The sequence below is a fragment of the Tauraco erythrolophus genome, chromosome 1 (genome assembly GCF_009769465.1).
Source record: "Tauraco erythrolophus isolate bTauEry1 chromosome 1, bTauEry1.pri, whole genome shotgun sequence".
Lineage (NCBI taxonomy): Eukaryota > Metazoa > Chordata > Aves > Musophagiformes > Musophagidae > Tauraco > Tauraco erythrolophus.
In genome coordinates this window covers 51,637,267-51,650,560 of record NC_141465.1, presented here as the reverse complement: position 1 = coordinate 51,650,560, position 13,294 = coordinate 51,637,267, and positions in this window count along the sequence as shown.

Genomic DNA, 13,294 nt, shown 5'->3' with positions numbered 1-13,294 from the left:
CACTCTTTAGTCTCAAGCCATTCATAGGGCAATTTCACCAGCATAAAATACCTCCACTTTTCTGCGGGTTTTTTTTTTTTTTTTTTTGGTGAGCAGAGGTGCTTGAATAACCAGACTGATTGCAAAAACACTGAGTTCTTATACTGTCTTTGCCAACTTGTTGTGTGACTGACAGCATGTCATTTCACTTTTTTGTCTCAGTTCTCTACCAGTATATGAGGATAACAATAGTCCAAATGGTTTTGAGAGACTAAATTCACTAACCTCCTAAGCCAAAGCCCATTGAAGTCAATGGAAAGCTCTCAATTACCTTGAAGGGCTTCAGGCCAGACTTTGCTTATTCAGCATTATACGAAGCATTTGAAAACCCTTTAAACAGTGCCATATGTGTGCAAAGGTATTGGTTATTACAGGACTGAGGAACAAACTTTTCAACTGATACAAGTACACATGAATAATACCTTTTCACAGTCTCATTTTTAGCAATCTTTGCTCCTTCCGAAAAAAAACCCACCACATAATACAAATAACATCAATACTCATAATTGTCTTCAATACTTTATCAGACAAAGCATTTATTCTGTTAACCACAGACTCCTTTTAATTTGCAAAAAAATGCAGATCTGGACAGATCCAAAGGCAATGCAGTCAGGTACAATAGCTGTCACTTAACAATTTATGGTCAGTCTTTGCAAACCTTTGTGCCAGGTTTCAGTTGATTGACAACTTGTGGGCCAGAGCCTCACAAACAGGTTTTAAAGCTCCAAGACAGACCTAATTTTCTCTAATAAGATTAGATGCCGCAGTTCAAGACTGCCCTATGAATAAAAAGCTATCATTTACAAAGGTCTCTATACTGTTATGCTCTACAGACACTGTCAAACTTTACTGAAGCTCTGGACTGAGGTCAATAGTCTCTTAGATCTGTTCAGAGCCTTCACGGTCACGAGGATCAATCTGATGTCAAGGTCAAGGTCTTTACTGCATCCAGGTAATTTGGTACAGAAGCTCAGCAACAAACTGACAACAGACAGAAAGCACCAGTGCTGGGAGCGATGATGGCATTTAACCCTATTCTGTTCAGGCAAGAGCAGGAAAAATCCACCGACTAGGCAGTTCAAGTTGAATAAAACAAAGAGGAGAAGGGAGAAAGTTCTCATTTTGAAAGCACTTGGAAATGACTAGAGTTAGAATCCTGGGATATTTCTTAAATGAAATCATTTTTGGAGGAAAAAAAACCCACGCAATCAGTGACACTAAACTCATTTAGATACAATCAAATTATTCACTTAAGTTACAGACTGCAATGAAAAAAAGAAGTCTCATGTTTCAGTGTTTTTTATAAAAAGTTGTCCTTTTTCTTCAGTATGTAATAACTTCGTGGCAAACTTTACCTCATTGTTATTAGAAATCTTCAAAATCTGCTTGAAAAGATTTTAAAACATCAGAACAAAGCACTTTTTGTTGAAGTGAAATGTATTATTCAGAACAGCTTGCTTGTCCCTCTGAATTTTCAAAATGATCAACAAATTAGAAACCAAACCAAAACCCATCGTTCATCCCATCTTAATAAAATAATTGCTTAACACAGTTGTGCTCAAGGGTTTGGAGTCCCCAGCAGTTACAGAGTATAAAAAGAGAGAAAGTGGGAAAGATAAGGTTGCAGGGGAACTCTAACCCAATAACCCAGACATTTTGCAGGCAGTAAATGCTGAAGTGTTATCACAGTAATTGACATCGCAAATGCTCCAAGCTAAATATATTGATTGCCAAGGTCAGCATTTTAGGCAGCAACAGCAGACGTCCTCATCCATTAGCCCTGATATATTGATTTCAGTCAGGAAAACAGAAGCCAGAAAAACGAAAATACTTGAGCAATAAAATGATCTTTCTCTATCTTTGTCTTCCAGACATGGGAACAGACACCCTGGTCGGAGTATGTCAGCACTTACAGGATTGCTGAAGCCTCACATGGATTTCTCATTGCTCAGCCTATTCAACATGCATTTGTATTCAAAATGGTTAAAAAAAGACCACTTCAAATGTAGAAATCAGAAAATAGACAAGGGCAGAGCTTTGGCTTTAACCTGCTTGACAGAGCAGGATGCATCTCAAAACTGTAAGTTTTCTTGTTAATACCATTAGAGAAGGTACAAAGAGAGTGCTTTGTAAAGGAAACCTGGTAAGTGCCAAATGCTTAATTATATAGATAACACCAACCATTAATAAAGTCTCCCAAGGCTAGAAACTTTCTTTTAAATTGCTTTCTCACTGATTATTGCCTCCGCTTTTTCAGCTGTATGAATATGAAAAACAGTGTGACTAAAAACAATGAACTAGATTTTATAAACCTGGACACAACTGAAAATTTTCCTCAAACACTCAAACAATTCACAGCATGAATTTTTTTAAGACAGAAATAATTGTCTGTACCTTCTTTGGGTATGTGTATGACTAAATGCAGTTCAATGCTAACTCACATCACTAGGCGAAACCATATTGTGGAAAGGTGCTTTATGAGGATGACTATAAATATTTTCTAAATCCCTATCTAGAAAGAAAAAGTAAGCATGACTCTCACAATAACTGACTCTCCAGGGATATGATCGGGTTTTTTTAATAACATTCCTTGTTCCTGCTAGAAATACTTCATTTTGTGCTTTTTTCCTGTCACATGGCAAATTTTCAAGAGGAACGCAGCAAGGCTAGAACGGAGCCTCAGCAAACCGATTGCTGCACGTGTATGGGTTTAGTGGCCAAAGGCAGGCAGAAAAAGTGCCCTATGTGCATTTGAACAAATAGCTGGCATCTGCAAGAATAAAGCCATGCAGCAAGAGCCGCCGTGGCCGTAACTACAGCAAGCAGTGAACAACAGAAAAGTAATGGTTATGTCCGAGGAAGTTTAGAACACATAACAAAATATAGCATGGCTGGAAGCGAAATTACTGCCTTTCAATTTGAGGGTATGGTAGGAAAAAGTAGTACATTAAGTAGTTATATGAAGTAACACTGAGCTTGACTTGACTATTTTGGGTTCCAGCATTTATGTCTGTGAACAGCCTGCTGGGACCAGAACAGTACACACATTGCACATTTTCCTTTTACTTCAATCCTGTCATAAAATTAGTCCTGCTTCAACATGCTTGTGTACCATTGCATTACGGCTAGGAAATTTTCATTGTAAAGGGAGGTAATAATCTTATGTTTACATTACATAAACGTTGTCTCTTTCTTCCTGTAAGTTTCCGTTATCTTTTAGCAGACTACATATGCACAATGCAGATATAGCTATTTCCTAGAGGAGAACACAACAGCTCATTATCACCACAACTTGGGCATGAGCAGAGGGAGGAAATTTTTGCCAAGAACACCAGGAAAAAGCACCATGGGAACCATCAGGTTTACACAAAGGAAAAACACATTGTTAATGTGAATGACCAATGCAATAAAACACTGAAACATATTCCTCTATCCCTTTATCCCTTTGGGAAAGTGGAGGAGTGAAGCCACTCACTTAGACTTGTCGAAGCAGTTCTAGGGCTCCCAATCTATCTGAATCTGTGCTAAGAACTTACTTTAGAGAGGAGAAGGGAGAGAGGGAAGAAGGAAGGGAGAGGTAGATGAGACATTACTAAATTCTGTTTTTTCAGAGGAAGTCAAACTTCAACATAATGATGGAAATGGAATAAACTGAAGATGCGGACTACAAGGATGGGCATAAGCATCTCAGTGTCTGCTCTGCCTGTGCTCCAAAGCAGACAGGTACAAGACAGGAATGGTCTGCCAATGCCTGCACATGTAGCTAGCTTAGAGCAGGGGTAGAAAAAGCACACAACTGCACTCATTTATGCACCAAGGTCCAAATGCAGCTGGTAGCAAGTTGCAATGCCTGATGCAGAAGTGTGGCTATAGCTGGAAAGAGAAGGGAAAAGCTCTGCCTTCAGGGAGCCCTACAGCACTTTGGCCTGGGCCACGAGCATAAAGACCAGACTGAGATAGCTTCATTTCATCCTTCCACAATGTCAGAGCTCACTTGCTGTCCCCAGAGACCAGTGCCCACATTATCAGAACCTGATGTAAAGAGGAGGGAAATTAAGGGGACCTTTAATTTCAATAGGCTTTAGGACAGGCTTTTCCATAGAAAAGACGTTTTTCTCTGGTCGTTAGTATTCACAATCTATCCTCCAGTTCTTGGTAGTGAGACAAGACAGATACCTAATGTTCTGGCTGAAAACCAGCCTCACCCATGGAACACTGGTGATTTTTCAAAACTGATTTTTAAGAAGAAATTTGAAAATAAAGAGCGACGGATCAATAATTAAAGCAGGATGGCTTCCTTACAACATTCATCCCTAACACGAGCAAGCAAAAAGGAGTGAAAGAAAACTGGCCAAATGCTCTAGCTGGCTTACATGTTAAATCCAAAAGAGAAGCCCCTTGATACATAATGCTACTCTGATGTGTATTATTATGTAATCTCTACTATATATTGATTGCCAACACAACTGGCAGGACTCAGTACAAAGGAGTCAGGACTCCTGCTTGTACATAGGGTCAGCAGCTCCTGTCTTCCCTTCTCTCCAATGCTCTTAGATGAGACGAAGCTGTCCAAAGTTATTGTTATGTTTCTACTTTTATATGGCCTATCATGGGCCAAACAGTCCTCTGAAAATCATCCAATCTGCTCTCACATCAGTTTTACAGCAGATACTCAGATGACTTCACTTATATTTTCCAAATGTATGTTTTCATAAAGGAGAGCAAAATTTCATCCACTGTACAGAAATTCAAATTACCAACAGACAGAAACTAGCTGCCCTCTTTTACTAATTTACCTGTCAAACATCAAGTTTAGCAGTTCGGCTCAGGTGCGAAAAAAATCTTACAAGACAATTCACAAGTTCTTATTCGTTTTCAGAAAATCTTTAACCACTTCCCATTTCTCAGAGAGTCAGTCTAGATAAACAACATAACCATCAGCAGTATTTGCAAGTGAAGCAAGTGACAAATGATTAAGCATTTAATGCCTTTAAATTGGAGCAATTTCCTTCAAGAGGAGAGAACGTTCACTTCCCTGGAGCAATTGGCTTAAAAAAAGCTCAACTTTATCAATATTATAAATTTATTCTACCTCTAACTGACTGCAAGATAACTAGAATTAGTGAAACCCATAGCCTAATTTCATCAGGTACATATTAAGCCAACCTTTCAAGGACAGAAATATAAAAATTGATTAATTTTGTGCACATCACAGCAAGCTGATAATCCCAGAAATCTCGTCTCTGCTATTCACCAGATTCCTGGCTGGCTGAAGTCTCACAGAGGCTTACGGTTGCTTTGCTCTCTTACTCTCATGTCCTGCTCTAAACCAAATGTTATCCAACAATCTAAACCTCTTTTTTACTTTTTTTTAAAAAAAAAAAAAGTGGGGGAGGGGGGAATTATTTGAAGCAGATTGAATGACAAATGCTGGAACTGAATGAAATTAAAATCTAATATGCAGTCTATGCAGCTACAGGTTGGTCTGCTCCTGAGTGGACCAGGAAGAACAAGCATCCTTTGGGAAAGACTCCTGTGGAGATTCAAGGACACTTGAGGAACATGCAAGTACTGGAGGAAGGAGCTGTACAGAAAGCACTCTTAGTTACCACAGATTTAGCTCGTTAGAGATAACAATAAGAGAACAAAATATTCGAGGCTGGGTTCCTGCCTGCTAAAAGAGACACATTTTTTGGTCCGTACTTGAAAAGAGCTGGATTTTGATGTTAGCACTCATGTATAATGCATGTCCTCTACAAATATAAGGAAACGTCTGGGTCTTTTTACAGTCATTATGGACATTGACCTCTCATTTCTGGTTTAGAAAAATGCTAAGCACGCATTGAAAAACTAATGCATATAACTTGGGAAATAAAGCAACATTTTTTCAGATATACGTACCAGAAACATAACATGACTGTAAATCCAAACACGTTTATATCAGTCACTATATCTATATGGATATTGATTCCTAAACTCTCATTCCCTAGACCAGACTCTGTTGAGGCTAAAGAGACTACATTAACATATGGAGAAAGGTTAATCCAAATCTTTTAAAGGATCAACTCATGCTGTGACAGCACCTAAAGAACAATCTAATCAAAACCATGCTGTTATTCACAGAAAACAGACACTTTTCCTGCCACCAAACATGAGCAGTTCTCTCCCCTTGTGCAAAAGTGTCATCTATCAGCCAGATCTCGGAGCAGTTGAACACTGAGTACTCTGGTCTAGTACTGCTTTCACAGGTAAAATGGAACAGGAATTCAAAAAATCCCCAAACAAACAGGGAAGGTACTTGAAGTGTCAGAAGACAATTCATGTCTAGCCACGGGCATTTCTCCGCCGACCCCCTCGGACCAGCCTAAATAATTTATTTCCACAAGCATAATGTCATTGCACATCAAACGCATACTAGGGTTGCAGGAACTAGGCCAATTCCTTCCGCATTGCCCTTTCGCATCAATCCCATTAACTTTCCAGCACATCAGGTCTCCAGTGCAGGAGATGAGTATTTGTGCATTACCATTTGCCTTTGTCCACGCTCTCCAACAAACTGGAATCCCACAGTCTCGGGGAGTACTTATGTTCACTAATCCATTCTGGATTGTCTCTCTTTTGGTTTACACCTAAATATGACACTACTGTGGAAACCAGATTAGTAGGAAAACATATTTTGGAAAGGAGTCCAATAATTCCAATCTTTATTCCTTAGAAAAAGGGAAAGCCACAGAAACAAAGATATAGATTATACTCTATTAGGGGGTTTATGGTGCAATATTAATCTCTAAATTCATATTTCCTGTGTTAAATCTATAAAAAAATCGAAATTAATATTTTGCTAGGTACTGAACTATAGACACTTGCACAGAAACATTGTGAAACTATGATCTGTCCCCACGTAAAAATTGTGACTGCTTGTGTGACACAAGAGGAAGGTATTTTAATATCAACAATATAAGCTATAATACCTGACCCAGAATCTATCTAAGTGGAATGACTCCCTATGATTTATTGGCCCTTAGGCTGAACTTCAATCCAGCTGACTAGCAAACAAATAACTACACTGTTATTTTTGGTGACTGTACTATGTTAAATTGATATTGAAAAAAAAACTCCATACCAAAATAGCTAGCAGTTAATACAGTATGTTAATCTCCTGCTGGCAAAATGATCAGCTCCAATGCAACCAGGTGAGTTTAAAACATCTTTATATGAGAGGGTGGTAACTTTTTTATGCATTATAATATAAATACAGGTACACATCTGATCACAATGCTTCATGTAGTTTTTGTAATAGCACTAGTATTGAGTTCTGTTCATTCTGCTATTCTCCCAGATAAAATCCTTTGATTTTTATTTCCATTTTCTTTCTGCAGACAAGATTCTGGAACATGGGCTTCCTCTGCTCTGAACAGCACCACTGGCAAACTCTGCCCCCTCTCCAGGTTTGCTTCTGGAATACTCTGGTACCTTCTGTTCCAGGAATCTCATCAGCAAGAAGACAGAGGAAATATTTTAAGAAACTGGAGAAGAAAAGTGAAATTATCTGCAGAGAAAGAAAGGCTCAGAGCTAGAAGTGAAAGAGTCCCAAGCATTGCGATAATGAATAGCACAGCACCTGGCACTTGGGTGCCTGGCCTCGGTCTTGAGCCACTCGTTTGTTGTTTGACACAACATGAGGAACATGAGGTACCTGGGAACGTGACTCAGCTGTGAAGATTGTGTTAACAGTTTTTAATTAGATTTCCTTTTCCAAAACAACTTCTTTGCATGCTGGTGCAAGGAAAAGATAAAGCTGTCTTTTTTTCTAACAGAGTGAAAACATATCTCTCCTGGAAATGCATGAAATTCAGTATTTCTGAACATCACAAGTGAGCTAGGTTTTTATATTCATTAAGTGGGAAGCATTCAGCACAAGACTTTAGCACCAGTCTTGTTCTTTTTCCCTGGTATGTCCTGCTGAATTGCAGGGTTAGAAGAGGAGGTCGCAAACTCAGGTCATGCAGGACGTGCCTGCCAGCACCACATACCCCTCCATACTTGGAGGTGTGAGCCATTGCCATGTTTGTGGCAATTTACTGTCTGTTAGGGACAAAAGCCAGTAATTAACAGCTGAAAGCCAGTGAACAAAGCCTTCCAGGGCTCCTTACTGCAGCGCTGAACGAGACGGCTGGCACAGCTCCTCCACCACAGGGCAAAATGAGAGAGAGGATATTGGTGGAGGTCAGACATCACCGTGGAGATTCGAAGATCATACAGTTCATGAAGCTATGAAAGAGGTGTAAGTCATCTCTAAGCCTGAAGCATGCTGAATTGCTTCGAATTAAGGGCTACTTAAATAAACACTACTATGGGGAAGTAATTATTTTTATTTATTTTAAGTTTCTTTGAGAGAAAAAGAATGTATTTGCAAACATATGGTAATTAACTCCATTTTAAGCAACAGCTCAATTCACTGCTTCAGATTCTGACCTCCTAACTCACATGGGCTAGTTGCTCAACAGCAGAAGTGTTTTGCCTGGAGGCTGCTGCAGCCCAGAGCATTAAGGTGATTTGAGGCAAATCCTCTACCTGGGCTAATTTGCCATGCATTGGTCCCTGGTACATGTAAAACAGATTGCTTTCAGAGGAAACTGAACTAAAACCTCCACTCCAGATACCTATTCATAAGTAGGTTACTGCAACCCTGATGGGGACGCTGAGGTCTGAACCAAGAAATAAGCCTACAAGGTCTTGCAGCATTGACCAAACACACACAGAAAGGACCTAAGAAAGGTCTCGAACCATGAGGAATCTCTGTGATCCTCCCGTAGTGGCTCCCACACTGCTTTAAGGCTTCCTATTTGCTAATGATTTGCAGTCCTAAAGTCATCTTTGATGCTCCTTTTCTCCCCAAGGATTAACGTGGCTCTCTTTACCTACTGTATCTTCTGTTGCTCTCGCCTCCCTTCACTGAACCCTTTTGTTTCTCCTAATGTCCTTTTTATTACCCCCCGTTCTATTGCTTCCTTCTGCAGTAACAGCAATGGCAAGCTTCAGCACCCCTGAAAATCCAAGCACAGCCTAAGCACAAGCTCCATTGTAAATCTGCACCGTAAGTGCACTGAAAGATTCTTAGGCAGCTGCACAAGCCCATACTGGACCCAGAAGGCTGTTGAGCTCACTGCAGGCTGTAAGACGACTGGCAGTCAATGCCCCAATAAATTAGGTGATAAAGCAGCACTCCTAAACCTCTGTTACAGTGCCTCTCCCCTACCCACCACAGCGGGCAGTGCAGTGGACTGCTTCCATTCCTGGTTTTGGCATACAGACACATGCACTCCATACCCTGACTCTCTCCTATGGCACCACATCCCCTGCTAGTGCAGAGATTGCTGTTCCTTGCCAGTAGTCCACTCTTAAATTTGAGGGCAGCTCAGAAAGTTAGAAATAAGGACTTCTGAGCCATTGATTCTCACAAGTCTCTTTTAGAGAGGCAGCAGGTTTATGAGGAAAAAGAAGTAAAGATTCTGAAATCATTTGGATCAACAACAGGTTAGGAATATGTTGACAGCACAAAAAAAAAGAGAATTAAGTCTCCCAGAGAGCAGTTTTTTTAAAGTAATCAATTTCACTCAGGAGAGTCAATTTAGCAGAGTCAAGAAAATTCATGAGAATTTGTCCTTATGGCACAGGAGGTTAAAAGAGAAAATACACCTGCCTTATTAAATTTGAATCTCCAGAGGCAGTTTGCAAAATTATTAATTACACAAATACATTAATCAGGAGTGTTCTGTGTCTTCTTTGACTTCACATTACCATTCTCATGTGCCAAAAATGTCATTTTTTTCACAAATACAGAACCGGTGGTAGTACATATAAGTGCTTCTATCAGAGGTAATGACCTCAGAAGTGGGGAAAAGATGGATGAGTGAAATGAAATAGCCAAGCATGCTGATTCTCATATACATCTTCCCACTTCTTTGGCAAGAGATTTAAAAACTGAAACTCGAAGGCATCTAGCGATATCTAGTACTCATCTAAACTAAACAAACAACAGCAGAGAGTATAATCTCTGTTTCTCCTTGCTCAGATTACTGAGTAAGGAGATTAATCTGATTTACTGCGTTCTCTCACAAATAGGCAACAGCTAAGGTGCAGCTAGCTGTTTTTAATAAATAAACCTGTTTTGTTTTCTTGCAGTTTTGGCTAGGAAAATCAGTTAGTCCAGACTCGAGATTTGTTTTATTTACCGTGAGAGCAAGTTAGAATGAGGAGTTTCCCTCAGGTTTTGTGGGAATGGCTAGCTTGGGATTTCCAGCCAGTGCCAGGTCCCTTCTGTAGTCCCCCAGCACTACCCCCTCTTGTCAATGCCCACTCCCCTCCTGCAGCCCTGGCAGGACGTCCTGGAGCTGCTGCCATCGCATCCCCTCCCGGGGCCAGGCAGGGACTGCAGGGCTGCTCGTACATGCAGGCTGTTCCTAATTAGCCATTACACCTAACCGGATGGCAATGAAAGCTTTCCTTGACTCCTGGACAGTGCTGATGGTGAGAAGTGAGAGATTAAGGGTCTACCCTGGGAGGCCATGCAGAGCACTCAGGCCTTGCAAGTGTCATTTTTGGTTACTGCTTGTCTTTATTTAGTGTCAAATTAAATGGAGTGATAAAAGGAATAATAATAATAATGGACTAAGAATGGAGTAAGAATAAGTATAATAAACAAGCAGATGCCTTGACATCATGGGCTAATGTGAAGAACAGTTCTTACAAATGCTGTTCCTTTCATACCGATCACATAGCTGCCTCCTTCCCCTCCAGATCCCCCTCCCCAAGTGCCCTGTGTGGCTTTGTGGCACCTGATCCCATTTCAGCAGGGCTGAACCCCAGCTCCCACGGGCCGCCTTTGCCTGGCCCTTGGCCTCTCGGATGGGCAGGGAGCTGTTGTCAGCCCCCTCCCACCCCAGCTCACCCACAGCTTCCCTGGGTGATGCTTTCGCTTTCCCCAGCAGACGCAGCCAATGTAATCGTTTCCACAAGAACTTCTTCTTTCCTTTCCACATGAATTTCCTCTTTCATTTCCACTGCCTTCCATCAAGTCTCCGCTTGATGGAAGACAGGGACAATTGCTGCTAATGTTAACATCCCACCGGGGCCCAGTGTTACAAACCTCCCCTTACACACAACGTTACACTTTGGTGACAGTCCTTAGATGAATAATGAAAATTTAACTAACTAAAGGAATTACAACATCAGGACCATACTGAGTTTTATAAACACAGTAAATGCCTTAAATTTTATATATTGAGTCTTCTGTTATTTTTTTACTGTGGAAACACTAAGATCGCATGAGTCAGGGCAAACACAGGTCACAAAGATTAATATAAGGATTTATCATGTCTGTAGTATACAAATGTATATTCTGGATGACCCAAAAAAAAATGAAACCTAAGACGAAAGTACTCACAATAAGGGAGTTTTGATATTTTAAACAGCTCTGCTTTGTTTTATACTATTCCATTACCTCACAAATAATGTAGCTGTCATAACAAACAGTAACAGTGATAGATACTAAGTAAAGCTGGATGGTGTGCAAGACTGCGGATACAGCTCCAGTGTTGAGATCTGAATCGCCTTTAAACTTAATATTTCTTGGATTGCTCAGCCCTGGCAAGGGCTGCTACAGCATTTCTCCATTTACAAATCTAATCTGTATCGAATAGCACATAGTAAAATGTAACATTGCATTGACCTGAGCACAGATGATTAAGACCATATATGGCTTTTACATAGACGAATCTGTGTGGTTAGGCTTCTATTTGGAAGACTCATCCAGATCTCACAAGCTTCTCAAATACCTTTAAAAAGCAATAAAGGACGAATAAGATGCCCCACTAATTGCTGGTTGGACCCCATCCATCACGTCTGCAAGGAGAGTGGTCTGACCTCAGGCTCAGCGCAGCTGCTGTAGGCAGCACTACCATTTGTTAAGTGTGTTTAGAGCAGGACTCCACATTCAGATGACTAAGGTCAGAGGATGATAGGCTAAATCAGGCTGGAAGGGACCCAGTCGACTCTCCTGCTCAAAGCAGGGCCAGCCTTGGGGTCAGATTGGGCTGCTCAGGGCTTGGACCGGTGGGGGTTTGAAACTCTCCAAGGATGGAGACAGCATAGCCACTCGAGGTAACCTGCTTCACTGTCTCACAGGGAAAGTTTGTCCCTCTACTCAGCCTGAACCTCTCTCGTTTCAATTTGTGCCTATTGCTTCTCACTCTCCCACCTTGCACCACTGTGAGGAGCCCAGTTTCATCTCCTCCATGATCTCTCGTCTATGCTGCGGGTTGTTAGGAGCCCCAAAGCCATTCCTTCTCCAGGCAGACCCAGCTCAGCTGCCTCAGCCTCTTTTCATGGGGCGAGTACTCCAGCCTCACAACGTTGGTGGCCCTCCGCTGAGCTTTCTCCAGTTTGTGCACATGGCTCCTGTGTCAGGTCCCAAAACTGGACTCAGTATCTAGACATGGTCTGATAAGTTCTGCATGGAGGGACATAATCCTTTCTCTTGATCTTCAGGCCCGGCGGTACCCCTGATAACGCAGCTCAGAGGCTACTGGCTGCCTTTGCTGCCAGAGCACACCACAGGCTCATGTTCAGCTAGCTGACCACTTTCACCTCAGGGCTTTCCTGCAGAGCTGCTCCTCAGCCCCTCTATCCCGACGTTGCAAGGCCTCATCCTTTCCAGGTTCCAGGCAAGTATCTGCCTCGAAGAAAAATGCTTCAGAACATTCCAGGTAAATAATTTTAACTATTTTAGCAAACAAGGAACAAAGATGGGTTTGTCAAAGTTTACAAAAATTCAGCAAAATTTTCGTCAAGCAACAGTCATTCTCCAGTTCTTGGGATTCAGGGTATGCATTTTGCCATCTTCTGAAAAAAGCCCTAATTGTGTCCAAGCTGTCTGTGAAGAACTGCAGGCTGCAGAAGGTTGAAGGGTAGCATGATTAAAATGTCAGAATGCTTTTGGCAGAACACATTGTATCATGAAACCAAAATGCTTTGTCGAGAATTGAGTCCCTGAAGAGCTCTGCAGAAATGCCTCGCTAGCCTGCAGCACTGCGCTCTCGCTCAGCCATCCCTCTTCCAGCCATCCTCACCACTGTGCTGCAAAGTGCTCTAACCTGGGCAAAACCTAATCCAAGCCATCTCTTTTAGGAATACGCACCTAAGGTTTGGATGGGTACAGTTCATGTTTCCTCGTTTCCATGTAAACTGGATTTCT